This window comes from Gopherus flavomarginatus, chromosome 1, assembly GCF_025201925.1.
Source record: "Gopherus flavomarginatus isolate rGopFla2 chromosome 1, rGopFla2.mat.asm, whole genome shotgun sequence".
Taxonomy (NCBI): Eukaryota; Metazoa; Chordata; order Testudines; family Testudinidae; genus Gopherus; species Gopherus flavomarginatus.
This window is the reverse complement of record NC_066617.1, coordinates 276,587,408-276,605,884: the sequence shown is the minus strand read 5'-3', so window position 1 is coordinate 276,605,884 and position 18,477 is coordinate 276,587,408. Positions and strand designations below refer to the sequence as shown.

At 48.0% G+C, this 18,477-nt stretch overlaps 1 protein-coding gene across 3 annotated transcripts in view; it reads left to right on the top strand.

Annotated features, from left to right (window-relative positions):
- The window catches only part of GPC5 (glypican 5), a 1,108,951-nt gene that overhangs the window by 687,196 nt on the left and 403,278 nt on the right, over nucleotides 1–18,477 (top strand). The window lies entirely within an intron of this gene.

Sequence of the window (18,477 nt, the reverse complement as noted above, 5' to 3'; positions counted from 1 at the left end):
GGTAATTTTTTATAGCTGCACGTAAGAGCCCTACACTCTAAAGTTGAGTATAGTCTATGTATTCCAATAAGGACACATTTCACAAGAGTTTAATAAACCAAATTCCATGTGTTCCATTTCTTATTCCTGACAATGCCAGTCTACGTTCAGTGCCCAAAACAGGGTGTACGGGTGGTACAGGAATAGAAATGTCTAGCTTCATTGAGAAGCACATTTCCTGTTTCTTCACAAGGACAAACAGGCAGTATTTCTACAAATGCAAATGGATGTGTTCAGCCTCTTAGGGGCTTTTACACAGTTGCCCTGTAGATTACCTGCAGGCTATTTACTGTTTAAAACAGGTCCTCAAAGAAAACAGCTGCTTCACATTTTAGACTTGTGATACCGAGAGGACACAATGAAATGAAACTGACATTCTATGAATAACATACATTAATTGACCTATCAAAGGGAGGAAAAAACAATTAAGCCTCCATGTTTATTTTTCAGTAGGTTTTGATTTGTTTCCATGTTTATTTTTATTCTTTTTTCTTGATATAGAATACTTGGCCTCTAGTGAGCTCTGTTTGTATAAAAAACAATACACCATGTTCTCCTAGTGTCTAGAGAAAACTTGATGTTAATTACTAGCATTGCTAAACCACATTTTGTTATGTATGTTTCCTATTCAGAAATTTCCTTTCCTGCTGTTATCTTCCCTGCTTATCAAACCATAGGGAGTAATTTCTTCCAACTAGCAAGTAGAGAGGTGGAAGAGCCTGAACAAGCAGCATTTTTACAATATAGCTTGCTTTTTTTTGATTGTTGCTCTTTGGCCAGCAATTGCAGTTTCTCAGCTTTCACTCTGACCTTATTATATGAGAAACTGTGTGTGTGTGTGTGTGTGTGTGTGTGTGTGTGTGTGTGTGTTGGGGGAGGCGTCGTCAGGGGTATTCCTTTAATGTAGTTTGATTTGCAAGGCTTGCCTGTCCTTGTAAATACAGAGTGGGGGCTCAGCTTAATGTATTCTAGGCAATAAACAAACTAGAGAAATACAACCTTAATGGAGCTACTATAAGGTGGGTGCATAACTGGTTGGAAAATCATTCCCACAGAGTAGCAATCTCTTCAAAGTCATGCTGGAAGGGCATAACGAGTAGGGCCCCGCAGGGTTCGGTTCTGGGTCCAGTTCTGTTCAATGGCATAGAGAGTACACTTATAAAGTTTGCGGACGATACCAAGCTGGAAGGGGTTGCAAGTGCTTTGAAGGATAGGATTCAAATTCAAAATGATCTGGACAAACTGGAGAAATGGTCTGAAGTAAATAGGATGAAATTCAGTAAGGACAAATGCAAAGTACTCCACTTAGGAAAGAACAATCAGTTGCACACATACAAATTGGGAAATGACTGCCTAGGAAGGAGTCCTGCAGAAAGGCATCTGAAAGTCACAGTATACAACAAGCCAAATATGAGTCAACAGTGTAACACTGTTGCAAAAAAGGCAAATATCATTGTGGGATGTATTAGCAGAAGTATTGCAAGCAAGACAAGAGAAGTAATTATTCCACTCTACCCCGCACTGATTAGGCCTCAATTGGAGTATTGTGTCCAGTTCTGGGTGCCACCTTTCTCCAGTTTGTCCACATCATTCCTGAAAGCCCAGAGAAGAGAAACAAAAATGATTAAAGGTCTAGAAAACATGAGGGAAGGTTGAAAAAATTGGGTTTGTTTAGTCTGGAGAAGAGAAGACTGAGAGGGGACATAACAGTTTTCAAGTACATAAAAGGTTGCTGCAAGGAGGAGGTAGAAAAATTGTTGTTCTTAACCTCCGAGGATAGGATAAGAAGCAATGGGCTTAAATTGCAGCAAGGGCTGTTTAGGTTGGACATCAGGAAAAACTTCCTGTCAGAGTGGTTAAACACTGGAATAAATTACCTAGGGAGGTTGTGGAATCTCCATCATTGAGGATTTTTAAGAGCAGATTGGACAAACACCTGTCAGGGATGGTCTATAATACTTAGTCCTGCCTTGAGGTCCCTTCCTTTCTATGATTCTGTGATTCTTAATTGCTCTAAGGGATTTCTTGAAGTCCATTTTTCCCCTCTGTATTCTACAAAGGTTGCAAATTCCCCTCTTGGAATTACTGAAGTCACAGCTCCTAGTCTAAGAAATCTTCCCCTGCTTGGCCTTGGAACCAAACATCCTCCGGTTCAAAAGTGAAATGCAAATAGCCGTTGGCTTTTAATATTAGTGGCACTGATATAGTCACTTCACACTTAAGCCACAAGTGCATGAATGTTGTTCTTGGTGTAACCTTTGGTGTTAACCTCAGTAACGAAGCATCAGTTAGTGAAACTCAAGAACACAGGAAGAGATCATTAATAGATCTGGCTGGAAAAATTCTGATGAAATTGCTTTTTCCTTGGAATTTGCCAGTTCATCAAAATCTAAACCTTTTGTGGAGAGGGTTCTATGTCAACAATATTCTGATGGAACCCAGGCAGAGTTCAAATGGAATCCTGCCTGCGAGGCAGATTTTAAAATCTGTCTGGGTTCCTGCCAGCTCACCCACCTGGCTTCTCAGCAACTTTCCTGGTGGGTTACTGGGCAGCCCAGGATTCAAGGCCCTGGCTCTTTGGCAGCCTGGATTTCCCAGAGTCCCTGTCTCTGAGGTAGCCTGGCAGGCTGATAGCGTTGGAACTGAGGAGTCAGGGCTTCCAAGGACTGTGGCTCCAGAGTAGAACACTATGATGACTGCCTTGGAGTTGGGGACCCCAAGGTTTCTATTTCTGGGGCTCTATTCGCTTTCACAGAGAATTTCGGAAGTTTTTTTGGTTCCATATCAGAACTAAACCTAATTTTCAAATATCTAAATCCTCCATGGAACAGAATGACCTTTTCTCCCCAGCTCTAATAATGGAATACATAGATGAGTAAATTAAACAGGAAACACTTTATTGACCAGATAGCTAGATCAACAGAAATTCCCTTACTCAGCTGAAACAGATTTGAAATCTTGTATCAGTGGAAATGTAGGGATTAGAAATCAAATAATAAATTTCCTGAATATTGTTATCGTTGGCCAGTGTTCTGCTTCTGGTTGTTTGGGAACAATGCTCTGAGTCTTATGAGAGCATACTAACCAACTGGTGTTTCCATTTAGATTGTTGTTCATCCATTTCAGTGACCTTGTACTATGCTTGTACTCAGTGCTACCTCTGATAGAAGAAGCTATTCAGTAAATAAGTTTAGCGAAGTAACTTCATGATAGAAAAAACGGAAAGTTCTTCTTCGAGTGATTGCTCACATCCATTCCAGTTAGGTGTGCGCGTCGTGCGTGCACGTTCGTCGGAAACTTTTTACCCTAGCAACTCCAGTGGGCCAGCAGGTTGCCCCCTAGAGTGGCGCCGCCATGGCGCTCGATATATACCCCTGCCGGCCCACCCGCTCCTCAGTTCCTTCTTACCGCCGTGTTGGTCGTTGGAACTGTGGAGCGCGGCATTGCTGTCCTCCACGTCCCTAGCTCTCCTTCGTTTTACGGTTCATAGTTGTAGGTAGTAGTAAATAGTTATAAAAGTATAGTTAGTTAATTGTTGTTTGTAAATAGTTGTAAATACTTATTAGCGGGTTTGGGCCGTAGCCCTTCCTGGCACCGGGCCCATGCCTGGTTCGCCGGACTTCAAACAATGCTTGGCCTGTAAGAAACCGATGCCGACCAGCGATCCCCACGACGCTTGCCTAAAGTGCCTGGGGGAATTGCACATTTCGGACAAGTGCCGCATTTGCAAGGCTTTTAAGCCTAGGACAAAAAAGGAGAGGGACCAGAGATTAAGGACTCTCCTTATGGAAGCGGCACTGAACCCGGTATCTTCGATGCAGACCGTCGCCTCTACACCGGCACCAGACCGCGCCAGCACCGGAAAGACACCCCGGCACCGGGACCCAAAGCAAGGCCCTCGAAGTCTGCGACTCCATCCAGGCAGACTCGAGTGGAGCACCCGGCACCTACCTCAGCCGCGGCACCACCAGTAGGGATCCCGTCGACTCCGGGCCCTGAGGGTCCGTCGAGTCCGGTCCCTCCTAGCTCCCCCATAAGGTCTGGGTTTGAGCTATTGGTCCCATCGACGCTGGAGACTTTCGCTTCGGCACAGGACCTGATCGCTCTTACAGAACCAACCCAGCCTCAACCCCCGGTACCCCCTGTGCGGGTTGTATCCAGAGGCAAGCCGACGACAATGAGAGCGCCGTCTCAGGACTCACCCAGCCGGCACCGATCGCTGTCGAGGTCCCGATGCCGTGGACGCTCTCGCTCCCGGCGCCGCTTGCAGTCCCGGCACCGCTCCCCTCGGCGGTACCGGTCGCACTCGCGGTGCCGGTCATCCTCCAAACAGTCCCAGTCTGGATCAAGTCACTGCTACCGGCACCGGGACTCTAGGAGCCGTTCCCGTCGGCGATCAACTCCCCGGTCGACCTCCCGGCACCAAGCTGGTGGCAGATCCCGGTCGACCTCCCGGCGCCACGTCGGAGGCAGGCCCCGGTCCCGATCCCGGCACCGATATGATTCCCGGTACCAGTCCCCGGCACCGAGAACATCTTCGGCGTCAGGACTAAGGGATCCCTACCAGCCGCGTTCGGCCCCTCCATGGCCTTCCAGACAGCCATCTGTCTCGTCACAGACAGACAGTGTATATGCGCTGGACACAGACAGACACGCGGCCCTCTTTCAGGACCCTCCTCCGCAGGACCAGGGACCATAACAGTGGGGGTTCTGGACACCCTGGGCGTACCACCAAGCCCAGGGCCCTCAACAACTTCCTCCTCAGCCTGCGACGGCTGAGCGCAGGACGCCAGAGGCATCGCTGTCTCGACCCCTCCCTCTCCGGAAGGGGAGGACAGGTCCAACCAGCAGGACCCTGGGCTACCTCCGGAGTCAGAGGCGCGGGTTCAGACAGAGCCCCCCGTGGACGCTCTTTTGCCAGGGGTCTCCTCATCGTCCTCTCCCGATGAGGCAGTGGCAGGCACATCTTCCACCAGCCCTCCCCAGCTCGACCTCAGGGCGCACCAGGACCTCCTCAGGCGCGTAGCACAGAACTTAAACCTGCAAGCTGAGGAGGTCTCTGAGATCGAAGATCCCGTGGTGAGCATCCTCTCGGCAGATGCTCCCACCAGGGTCGCCCTGCCCTTTATTAGGACTATCCAGGCCAACGCCAATACCATCTGGCAGTCACCGGCCTCCATCCCTCCTGCTGCACGAGGCATGGAGCGTAAATACATGGCTCCCTCCAGGGGTTATGAGTACCTCCATGTTCACCCGACACCGTGCTCCCTCGTAGTGCAGTCGGTGAACGAGAGGGAGCGTCACGGACAAGAGGCTCCAGCACCCAAGTCCAAGGAGGAGAGGCGTATGGACCTCCTAGGCCGCAAGATCTATTCGGCGGGTGCCCTCCAGCTCAGGGTCTCCAACCAACAAGCCCTCCTTAGCCGCTATGCCTATAACTCCTGGGTGGCAGCGGATAAGTTTAAGGAGCTGTTGCCACAGGATGCATATCAAGAATTTGCGGCAATTCTTGACGAGGGCAAGAAGGTCGCAAGGACCCCGTTGCAGGCCTCCTTGGACGCAGCAGACTCGGCCGCTCGAACCCTCACCTCAGGGGTTACAATGCGCCGCATCTCCTGGCTTCAGGTTTCTGGCCTTCCACCGGAGCTCCAATATACCATCCAGGACCTCCCGTTCGAAGGTCAGGGCCTGTTCTCGAAGACAGACCCCAGGCTAAAAAGCCTGAAGGACAATCGGGTCATCACGCGCTCCCTAGGGATGCACATGCCCAGGACACAGCGCAGACCCTTCCGGCCGCAACAACAGCAGCAGTGCCGGCCGTATCCCCAGTTCCGCCAGCGGCAGGACCTCAATAGGCGCCGTGGCAGAAATGGCACGGGCAACCAAGGGGGGCAGAACCAGGGCTCCTCCAAAGCCTCACCTGGGCCCAAACCTTCATTTTGAAGGTGCGCCCAAGGGCGCGGTACCAGTTTCCCCCACGGATCCTTTCCCCCCCCCCCCCCCGTTTTCAAACCGCCTTTCGTTTCTCCTCCAGGCTTGGACCCAAATAACATCCGACCGCTGGGTCTTACGCACTGTGCAGACGGGATACCGTCTGCAGTTTACGTCTTACCCTCCCTCCTGCCCCCCACCCTCGTCCCTCTTCAGGGACCCCTCTCACGAGCAATTCCTCCACCAGGAGGTGCAGACGCTCCTCAACAAAGGAGCCATAGAGGCGGTTCCGGAGAACGAGAAGGGCAAGGGGTTTTATTCCCGCTACTTTCTGATCCCCAAGGCCAAGGGAGGCCTCAGACCTATCCTCGACCTGTGGGAACTCAACAAACATATGGTGAAGTTGAAGTTCCGCATGGTATCCCTGGGGACCATTATCCCATCTCTGGATCCTGGAGACTGGTATGCCACCCTCGACATTCAGGACGCTTACTTTCATATCGCCATATTACCGCAACACAGTCGTTTCCTTTGGTTCGTGGTCGACCGCCATCATTACCAATTTGCGGTCCTCCCGTTTGGCCTCTCCACGGCCCCGAGGGTATTCACGAAATGCATGGCAGTCGTCGTCGCATATCTTTGGCGCAGTCGCATTCACGTGTTCCCTTACCTCGACAACTGGCTGATTCGAGGCACATCAGAGCTGCAGGTCCGCAACCACGTCCGCAGGATCAGCGGACTCTTTGCTACCTTGGGCCTCATTATCAACGTGGACAAGTCCACTGTGCTCCCCATGCAGAGGATAGAGTTCATTGGGGCCGTTCTGGACTCCACCTTGGCCAGGGCCCTTCTGCCGTTGCCCAGGTTCCAGTCACTGTTGGCCATCATTCAACGCTTGCAGGTGGCCCCCCGGACCTCTATAAGGACATGCCTAACCCTCTTAGGCCACATGGCGACCTGCACATTTGTGACAGGTTATGCGCGGCTCCGCATGAGGCCCCTCCAATCTTGGCTCATCGCACAGTACCGGCCGACCAGACATTCGCTGGACACAGTTATCACCATCCCCCAGGGAGTATTGGATTCCCTCCGGTGGTGGCTAGACCAGTCCGTCGTGTGTGCGGGGCTCCCGTTTCATCCTCCCCAACCCTCGGTATCCCTAACAACGGATGCCTCAGACCTTGGCTGGGGGGCCCACCTCGGAACCCTGAGGACGCAGGGCCTGTGGTCCCCTCAGGAAGTAGACCTCCACATCAACATACGGGAGTTGAGAGCGGTCCGTCTTGCTTGTCAAGCGTTCTCCCATCAGCTTCGAGGTCACTGTGTCACGGTATTCACCGACAACACGACAACCATGTACTATGTCAACAAGCAGGGCGGCACGAGATCCTCTCCCCTATGTCAGGAGGTGATGCGGCTCTGGGACTTTTGTATAGCCCACTCCATTCACCTCACGGCTTCCTTCCTTCCCGGAGTATGGAACACGCTGGCAGACCGCCTGAGCAGATCCTTCCTCTCACACGAATGGTCCCTTCGCCCGGACGTCACCCTCTCACTCTTCCAGAGGTGGGGTTGTCCCCGGGTGGACCTCTTCGCGTCCAGGGGGAACAGGAAATGCCAGGCGTTCTGCTCCTTTCAGAGCCGGGAGCCCGGGTCGGTAGCGGATGCCTTCCTTATCCCGTGGACGGCCCACCTGTTCTACGCATTCCCTCCGTTCCCGCTGGTCCACAAAGTCCTTCTGAAGGTGCGCAGGGACAGGGCCCGCGTGATTATGATAGCTCCAGCGTGGCCCAGGCAACGTTGGTACCCCATGTTGCTGGACCTGGCCATAGCCGACCCAGTCCCCCTGCCCCTTCACCTAGACCTGATCACCCAGGACCACGGCAGGTTCTGTCACCCGGACCTCCAGTCGCTGCACCTCACGGCGTGGCTCCTGCGTGGCTGACCACGTCCGAATTACGCTGCTCTACCCTGGTACGTGAAGTACTCCTGGGCAGCAGGAAGCCTTCCACCAGAGCGACGTACTCGGCCAAGTGGAAGCGTTTCTCTTGTTGGTGCACAGAGAGGGGTTTCCTCCCTATGGAGGTTTCTGTCGCCAATATTTTAGACTACATCTGGTCCCTCAAGCAGCAGGGCCTGGCGATATCGTCCCTTCGGATTCACCTGGCGGCTATCTCCACCTTTCATCCAGGTGGGGATGGCCGCTCGGTTTTCTCTCACTCGACGGTGACTAGATTCCTGAAGGGACTAGAACATCTCTACCCGCAGGTCCGACCCCCTGCCCCTACCTGGGATCTCAACCTGGTTCTGGCTCGGCTCATGGGCCCTCCTTTTGAGCCGTTAGCGACTTGCTCCCTGCTCTCTCTCTCCTGGGACTGCCTTTCTAGTGGCCATCACCTCAGCTAGACGGGCCCTCACGGTAGATCCCCCGTATACGGTCTTCCATAAAGACAAGGTGCAGCTGAGACTGCACCCTGCCTTTCTCCCCAAGGTGGTCTCAGCCTTTCACGTCAACCAGGAGATCTTCCTCCCCGTCTTTTTCCCGAAGCCTCATTCGTCAAGCAGGGAGCAACAACTCCACTCGCTTGATGTCCGTCGGGCTCTCACGTTTTATGTGGAGAGGACCAAACCGTTCCACAAATCCCCCCAGTTTTCCGTGGCAGTAGCGGACCGAATCAAGGGGCTTCCCATTTCCTCACAGAGGATATCCTCGTGGGTAACGTCCTGTATCAGGACCTGCTATGACTTGGCTCACGTCCCTACGGGCCATGTGACTGCGCACTCTACCAGAGCGCAGGCGTCATCGCTGGCTTTCCTCGCCCGTGTGCCCATCCAAGAGATCTGTCGGGCAGCGACCTGGTCATCGGTCCACACCTTCGCTTCCCACTACGCCCTGGTCCAGAAGTCCAGAGATGATGCGGCCTTCGGCTCTGCAGTGCTCCATGCTGCGACTTCTCACTCCGACCCCACCGCCTAGGTAAGGCTTGGGATTCACCTAACTGGAATGGATATGAGCAATCACTCGAAGAAGAAAAGACGGTTACTCACCTTTGTAACTGTTGTTCTTTGAGATGTGTTGCTCATATCCATTCCACACCCGCCCTCCTTCCCCACTGTCGGAGTAGCTGGCAAGAAAGAACTGAGGAGCGGGTGGGCCGGCAGGGGTTTATATCGAGCGCCATGGCAGCACCAGTCTAGGGGGAACCTGCCAGCCCACTGGAGTTGCTAGGGTAAAAAGTTTCCGAAGAACGTGCACGCGCGGCGCACACACCTAACTGGAATGGATATGAGCAACACATCTCGAAGAACAACAGTTACAAAGGTGAGTAACCGTCTTTTCTAAAATATAAAGTAAAATTTCTCCTTAAAATTGTTTCTATTTTTTTCACAGAGAGGTTGGAAAACCAGGGATATATGTTTCTTAATGCAAGAGGGGCAGCAGGTGGCTGCTGTGTTCTAACTGGAATGTCAAACTTTTTGAATGATATCCTATAAGTTAGAATGGTCAATATGCTGCCAATATTTCAATAAAATTTTCTCTTGGTTAGTGATGCACATGACACATTCCTAAAAAAATGAAGAAGAAAATCCCCATCATCTGAAAATTCAATAAGAAAACAATCCTCCAATTCCATACACTTCTCCCCGCAAATTCAACAATTATATACTTTTCTCATCCCCAAATTTGTCATTGCTTCCACTCCTACCACATTCAATCTATGATGCTCCCTTCTTGCTAGCACTTCATGAAGGCTACTTACAGGATGGCAGGTATGTTGTCCGTCAGCCATTGGTTGTGTGATAGTTGGTTAGGTGGGGAATGGTTCCCCTCTAGTAATAGGCTGGGTGGTTGGATGCAGAATTGGTCCCCTTGGTTGATGTGAGTGCCCAACAGTCAGGAGAGGTCTAGTTTTGCTTAGCCATTGGTGGGGGAGGCAGGAGGAGGGCTGGGAAAAAGATACGGGATATGAAGAGATAGGGGTGGCTTCCTTGGCATGGAGGTAGAGGGCCAGGGAAAAATAAGTTTTACTTTCCCTGGCTCTTCAATCCAGAGGCTAAGGATGGACAGATAGGCTTTGACAGGTAGAGAGTTGACTACCACACTTGAACTCAGGGGGCTCATCCCCTTTTCCTTGTCCTGCTGTGGTGACCAAGAAGAGGGGTGGTTGTGACATGTGCTGTGTGTCCCATGCACTCCTAATGACATCGATAGGGTTGCAGAAGGAGTCCCTTTTGCAGCACCGGTTGCAGCCACAGCTGTGAGTAAGGCACTGCAGTTACCTAAGTGTCCACTGGCCTTAGTATTTCCAGATGATCCTGTGACTCATTTGTTTATTTGCCACCTCCCATTCTCCACTGCAACTGGTTCCAGTCTACCTTGGTCACATCCTTATAGAAAGGGATGGTCTTAGGAAGTGTAACCCAAACCAACCATCTTATTTTATATAATAAACACATGGAGTGGCAGACAAAAGTGGGGAATATACTTAGTGGAGGTCTGCTGCCGTTTCCTTTTAACTCTAGCCATTAGTTCATATTGTCAGGAAGTGGGGCCTGCAGCAGAGCCAGTCTCCAGGCCACCGAATGAGTGCAGCTGGCCAGTAGCAGGCTAATTGATTGGCTGTGCCTACTGATTGGTTGGAAGTCAGCAGACTGGCCCGTAAGCCCAGCAGTAGTTCAGTGGCTGCTCAAAGCATTCACCTGTCACTGAGATCTTGCCTCTCCTTGCTCTAGGTGATTCAGTCCTGATCCTTGGCTCTGACTTCTCACTTTATATCTGGCATTGGCTTCTTATTACTGGCTACTGCTTCCTGCTCTAACCACTGGGAAGGACCATTCAAGTCCCAGTCACTGACAAGTATTGCTTTACAGTGATTTACACTGATTTATGTTTTCAAGACTATATTGGCAAGGAAAAAGGTGGAAAGTTATTTAGCCTGCCCCATCCCCCTTCTTAAATTTTTTTTTTTAATTAGAAAATGAGATTTTTCTCCATGGAACTCCATTTGTTTCTGCTGACATGATCTCCCTTCAGTGCTGATCTTGGGACCAGGTTCCCCTGAGGAAAAGTCTGATAGCAGTTAGTAGGGTCTACAGAAGGTTGATGGTTTTATACAAATTTCTCAAAAAATCTATGCTATTAAATAGAGATGGTCACCTCTCCATATGTATCTTGAACCATCCTATATAACTCTATCTCAGTGGTATTTACGAGTGAGGTGGTTCATACAAACAGCACGGTAGAAACACTGTCCTATCTTTTCTGAACACTCCCTCTTGTTCTCAGCTGGTGCTCTGTTCTTGCTCAGATTTTCCTTCCCTGCTGTTGTGTGCTACCAGTGCATTACTGACTATCTTCTTGCTATTCCCATTTCTGCTTGTGCTGTTGCTATTGCACCCTGTATATTCAGTAATGTGCATTCACATCACTGTCAACACTACCGTTTCTACATCCCTTTCTATATCCCTAGTCAACAGTATTGTGCCTCTGTACCAGCAATACAGGTACCTGAAACAACAGAGGGCAAAAGAGAAACTAATATAATACTAAATGCATAATAAAATACTCTCTTTTTTTTTAATGTTTTTGTGCATCATCCTGTCTATCTCCTTGTAGTAGTGTCAAGAAGGCGTGGCAACATTAATCTCAGCCAGCTGGTGCAGGGCTTTGTTTGTTGTGTTTTTCACTGAGTGTTCACTCTATGCTAGTGTGTTCTGCTCTTGACTGGATTCTGCTAGCAAGTATTAAACAACTGTGATCTGTGTGTGTAATGCTTGTGTGCTCACACTGCATTCCTGCAGCCAGGGCTGTGGTGTCTTCTTGCCATCTTGTAGCCAAAGGCACCTGCTGTCCAGGGCTCTCACTAATGCTATGTTGTGCTGCCTGTAGTGAATGGCATATTCCTTCACCAGAGAAAGGAATATTTAATGTTAGAAGTGGTTGGCACAGCTGGACAGTGATGTCTGAGGAATGATGCATACTAGTTGGTTACTATAATGGATGTCAGAGGATCTCCTTAATGATACTACTTTTAATTAAAGGCTGTACACAATATAACTTATGCCCTGCTCACTTTAAGATTTTTTCCCATATACGTTTAAAAAAAAGGTTGTCTTCCTTGTTGCTGAGATACGTGGTCTTACATAAGAATCTCTGAACAGTTGCTTGGCCAGCAAAGGATGGTTCAGAGTGCTGAACATGCACTTACTTGCTCTTTTTGAAATAATGTCATTTTCTTTTTGGGAAATTCATATTCATTGTTCTATTCATAAGCAGTGATGATACCTGTATCAGCACTGCCCAAGAAATGCTCAATATCTGGCAGAATTAGACCTCTGATATCTTCTATAGATGAGTTTCTTTGGTTCATTGTCTGGCATGCCTTCAAGTGCAGGAACTGGGTCTGTACTGTAGACAGATTGTGACCTTTTGCTGACGGACTGCATAAATGGTAAAACATTACATTAGCAATTTTTCTTTCCCACTCTTAATCTTACATTATATTAGTAGCAAAGAAAGTGACATTCTGTTTACATATGTGACTTGTATCTTGACTATGCCCTTTAAACTTTGTATTTTGTAACGTCTGTTGATTTAGGTCACAACCTGAACATTGTTTCTAGGGCTGTTTTGTGGCATTTCTTATTCTGTGGCTGTTAGGCTGTTACTTTTTAGTGCAATATTTTAAATGGAAGATTATAAAATATCTTTCAATTGGAAACATCTGAGGGCAAGGACTGTCTCTTCTTGAATATCTGGAAAGTTCTTAGTATTCACATTGTACAATCTTAACCAAATAATTAATAATTATACAGGGTTGGATTGTGGTGGTAAAGTTACTTGCTTCTTGGAAAGTAGTGCAGTGTGCCTTTAGTGTTTGATATATAAGGATTGGGTGTGGCTCCAGAGGTAATTTTAAAATTCTTCTTTGAGTAGTGTCCCCATGGGTGCTGCGCTTCAGACGTGCTTGCACCTTTGATCAGAGATTTTTGGTAGCCATGCCCATTTAGCCTACTCATGCAACCCACGTCCTTGTGCTCCATGCTGTGGTGATATGAGGCTATGCGGAAGAACTGCCCTCAGTTGCTTCTCAACTGCCTTTGGGCAGTGCCTTTCTACTGTGTGCTTGTTCACGCTAATCTGTAATTAGTTAGCATGTAGGTAGCTATCTTCTAGCGTATATAGTTGTTGAAACAGTTGCTCCATCTTTTCTTTTATCTATTTCTCTATCTCTCTGTCCTCTGTCCTCTCTCATCTCTCTCTCTCTCTCTCATCTTATCACTAGATGTAATTAGGATTTAAGAGCTTTCCCCTCCAATGGGTCATTTTTGTTATATCACTTGGGAATGTCATTCTCCCCAGGACTCAGAAGGGGCTTCTCCTGCCATGAGGTGATTCCCAGCAGTGACAGCCATTTCCAGTGTTTGGGGGACACATATATCCCCTGCAAGTGCAAGATCTGTGCTCCTTTCAAGAGTAGATCCCCAATATAGAGAAGTCAAGTTTAAACTCCTATGATGACACAAGCTTTATAATCAGCTTTGGATCCAGAGGTGGGTGACCTTCTGTACTTAGTACCGCCAGTGCCCTGTCCATATGAAGATCTCGGTCACTGGAGATGCCTAGAGATGTATCTGGTACTGTGGCACCGAGTACTTCTAAGGTACTAAAGTCCTCCATAGAGGTAGATCTGACATGTAAATCTCAGTCACTGACACATAAGAAGACTACAGAGACCGCAGGTCCCAAGGGGAGTTCCATGCAAGCTCTGAGTGATGCTGGCACTGCAAAGGCAAAGAAGAGTGAGTGGTCTAAGACCGATTCAGTACCGAGTTTGGGTACCTGTACCCAGAGCTGCAGACACACAGATAAAAAGAATTCTATGCCCTCCCTGAACAGCATTCTGTACCAAGAGCATGAAAGTCAATGTCTGCTTGACCACCTGTGATGCTGATGGAATTGGAGTTGACACATTCCTATGCCAAACATTTGGTACCAGCTGTGGTGATATTGGAGCTGTCCTCCACAGTTACTCGCCTGAATCGGCCTTTGAGGCCGTCTTTTCCGCAAATATTTAGATATTATAAAGACCTGCTAGTATCTTCAGAGCTATAGTCTTCTCTGTTAACGAATGTGGGGGTCTGTCAGCATCAAGATTCTTTCAGTCACTGACCCTTCTATCATCTTGAGTACCACACTTGCCCTCATCTACTTTGCAAAATGAACAGTCTTTGGAGTCTGTGGCAGAGGACTCTTCAGACTCTCAAATATCAGTGTAGGATTCCCCTGTCTATTCTAGGACACATTTCTCTCCCTGCAAGACAGATGCGATGCAGGAAGCTAGACCTCAATTGATACCCTCCTGACAGGAACACAGATGGAGGCCATTTGGCCCCTCTCAGTGGCCTTGCTGGGACTGTGAATATTCTATCAACAATTAACAATGAAGTTGTGGCACCACAGAAGGGAGCAGAACAGGGTCCACCTCCTGTACCATTACCTGTACCAGTGGAGGAGACTTTTGAGGACCAGGAAACAAAGGCAGATAAGGAGATTACTCCTCTTATTAATATTTCCTCCTCATAATCTAATGAAGGTGCGATGCCTGCACCACCACCTATGGTGGATGACATCAAGCAATTTCAAGAACTGATGATGCAAATTTCAGCTTCACATTCTGATTCCCTGAGAAGAGGTTCAAGAGTCCCACCATAAACTTCTACATAATTTGCACACCTCAACATCTGTAAGGATCACCATTCCAGTCAGTGAAGCTCTTATGGAGCTGGCTAAGGCTGTTTGGCAGACCTCAGGGCTGGTCTACACTAGTGGGCGATCGATCTAAGATACCCAACTTCAGCTATGTGAATAGTGTAGCTGACATCGAAGTATCTTAGATAGATTTACCTCTCGTCCTCACGATGCAGGATTGACATCCGCGGCTCCCCCTATTGACTCCGCTACCACCGTTCGTGCTGGTGGAGTTCCGGAGTCGATGGGGATCAATATATTGTGTCTAGATGAGACGCGATATATCGATCCCCAAGAAATCGATTACTACCCACCGATACGGCATGTTGTCTAGACGTACCCCCAGCTACACACCGCCTACCTGCCAGAGACTGGATAAAAAAAATGTCCCTGGAATCAGAGTTTCTGTTTTCACACCCAAATCCAAATTCCCTAGTAATGGAGGCTGTTAGTGCACAAGGCAGACAACACAGCTCCTTGTCCATTCTGTATAGTAAGAACCACAAAAAACTAGAGCTTTCTGGTCATAAATCTTACTCTTCAGCAATACAGTTCAGAATACCAAACCATCAGGCACTCATGGCCAAATACAACTATTAAAACTACAACACATTTAATTAGTGTATTGAGCACTTGCCAGAGGAACAACATGAAAAAGTTAAGGCCATTGTACAAAAGTGGCATCTCCTGGCAAAAACATCACTCCCGGCCTCCTTCAATACAGTAGATATGACCATTGCATTGGACAAAGACCATGCTGTTATAAGAAGAGCATCTTGGCTACAGTTGTCTGGCTTCTCAAGACAGGTCCAGAGTGTCAGACCTCTCCTTTGATGATCACAAGCGCTTTATGGATTTGACAGATACATCTCTCCACACTTCAGAAGACTTGAGAGCCACACTGCAATTCTTAGGGATTTATAGTCCTGTAAATAAGAGACAATTTAGTAGGTCTCAGATGGCACAAAGAGCGTGCCCAGCTGTGTATTCTACTTATTATAAACATCTGAGCTCCTGGCCTAGAGACCAAGATATTTTAAGAAGAAAACTCCTCCAAGTGACAGTTTTGATGCCATGGTCAAGAGCCTGAACCATTCAACTGACAGGGGGTGGCAGCTGCAGCCATTATTCCCCTCCCTCCTTTTGGATGCCATGTCTCCTACTTTCAGGATGCATGAGACAATAGAATATCAGACCAATGGGTTTTGGAAGCCATAAAGTCTGGTTACACTATCCATTTCAAATCTATTCTTCCTTCCCATTCTCCCATCCTCCTTTAGACACCCTTCTTGCAATCAATTGCTAGTGCAAGAGGTTGCCTGTGTTCTACATTTAGAATCAATAGACCCAGTTCTATACAGCTCATGACAAGAGGATTCTATTGAAAGTACTTCCTGATCTCCCCCAAAAATGCAGGGTAGAGGCCAATTTTAGATATATAAGACTGCAGAAATTCAGGATGTTGATCCTTGCAGCAATAATTCCCTCATTAGAGTTAGGAGATGGCATTTTGTAGGTCAAGAGACAGGAACCATATTTTCATGTCACTATTCACCCTTCACACATAAGGTTTCTTCTTTTTCTAATCAACAACGAGCACTACCAGTGCACAGTGCTCCCTTTTGGCCTTTCCTCTGCCCCCAGGGAAACCTCAAAGATTTTGGTGGTGGTTGAACCCACCGACATGGTCTAGGTATAATTATTTTCTGTATCTGGATGATTGGTTGATTAGGGCAGATTATATCAGGAAGTCTTGGCTGCAGTAAAGCTAACATGCTCTCTGTTTCACAGCCTGGGACTTAAATCAACTTCAAAAAGTCTGTTTTTTTTTCTTTCTCTGATATGGTGTCTAGACTTCATAGAAGCTTCTCTGGATGCAGTGACAGGCAGAACGTGCCTCCCTTCCAGCAGATTTCTCGCACTAATAACTCTCATCTCAAGGCTTCAGGGCAGATCTCAAGTAACAGTAGGAGACTGTCTTCAGCTTCTGGGATACATGTCAGCTTGCGCCTTTGTATGCAACATGCCTGATTACATCTCTGAGGTCAACAGTGTGGCTCTGAAATGTTTACAAACCAAGCAAGCACAGCCTCAGCAAATTACGGTCTGCCCCCCACCTATGGGTTGTACAGTCACTCAACTGGTGTAGGTACCTGACCAAGACCTGTGCAAGTGTCCCATTCTTTCAGAATCCCCTTACCATTGTGATAACATCAGACACTTTACTTTGTGGGGAAGGGGGGTATATGTTGGACATCACAAGGTGCAGGACAAATGGTCACTACAAGAGTAGCTTCTCCACTTCAGTCTTTTAGAATTGAAAGCAATCAGAAATGCTTATCTACATTTTCTACCTCTAATCAGATCCAAGTCAGTAAAGATAATGGCAGGCAACATGGCATGCATGTTTACATCCACTATCCAGGAGTTGCACATTCCTGATCTTTGTGCCAAGGTGATAAATTGGTGGATAGCCAACCGCATAGTTATCTTAGCTTTGTACCTCCCAGGTATTAAGAACACCATGGCAGATGACCTCAGCAGACATTTCTTTTTAAAATCCCAATGAAAACTGGACTCTTGAGTCCTCCACATAATATTCTTTACTTGGGGATTCCTGAAGGTCGATCTGTTTGCCATGGTATTTCTCCAGAGGGAGTCTTGGTTCCCAGTCCGTTGGCAGAGGCAACATATGGAAGGGCTCCCACATGCTCCCACAGGTTTCTGCAAGTGCTGAACTGCCTTTGCATGAGTTGCTCTGCTTAGCCTGCTGGGTTGGGCAGCCCTCTGTGCTTCTCATGCTGCATCTCCTGTCATGTTGCCACCTCACTCGGCCCTTCCGCCCAGTAGCTGGGCCTGGGCAGTGAGCAGAGGAGGCAGGACACAGCCATTTCTCCTGCTGGGTAAGGCGCTCTCTATGAATTCCATTAGGGTACGCTTAATGGCAAGAACAACTTTTCCACATACCCATTGGGGAGTTTTTGCTCTTCATTCACCCAATCAAGGGAAGATTCTTAAGAGGTTTCTTGAATCTCTCTCCTACTCCTACCTGGCACCTCAACCTAGTCCTTAACCCACATGCCTTATGTAATGTGGTTTTGAGCCACTAGATAATTGTTCTTTATTAGATTTATCTTTGAAGACAGCCTTTCTGGTAGCTATTACTTCTGCCTGACTGGCTGGAGAATTAGGGGCTTCAATGGCAGACCCCCCACTTACAGTATTCACCAGGGAGAAAGAGTTGCTGTGGGCTAATCCAAGATTTTTACCTAAAGTTTTGTTCTCAGAATTTCTTAGTAATCAAACCATTCATCTCCCAGATTGTCAGACAACAGAATTCCAGGGAATTTCCCTACCTTGGACATTTCAGATAATGAAAATTTTATATATGAGAGACAGGCAAGGTACTTTTCTCAAAACACCATATCTATGAAAATAATGGTAAATATCTCTTAGGATTCAGTCAAGGCGCTGGCAAGTTTTTAATGACAAAATTTGTGAGAACAAATTATAAGAACATCAGAACAGCCATACTGGGTCAGACCAAAGGTCCATCTAGCCCAGTATTCTGTCTTCTGACAGTGGCCAAAGCCAGGTGCCCCAGAGGGAATGAACAGAACAGGTAATCATCAAGGGATCCATGCCCTGTCACCTATTCCCAGCTTCTGGCAAAGAGAAGCCAAGGACCAAGGACTCCATCCCTGCCCACCCTGGCAAATAGCCATTGATTGACCTATCCTCCATGAATGTATCTA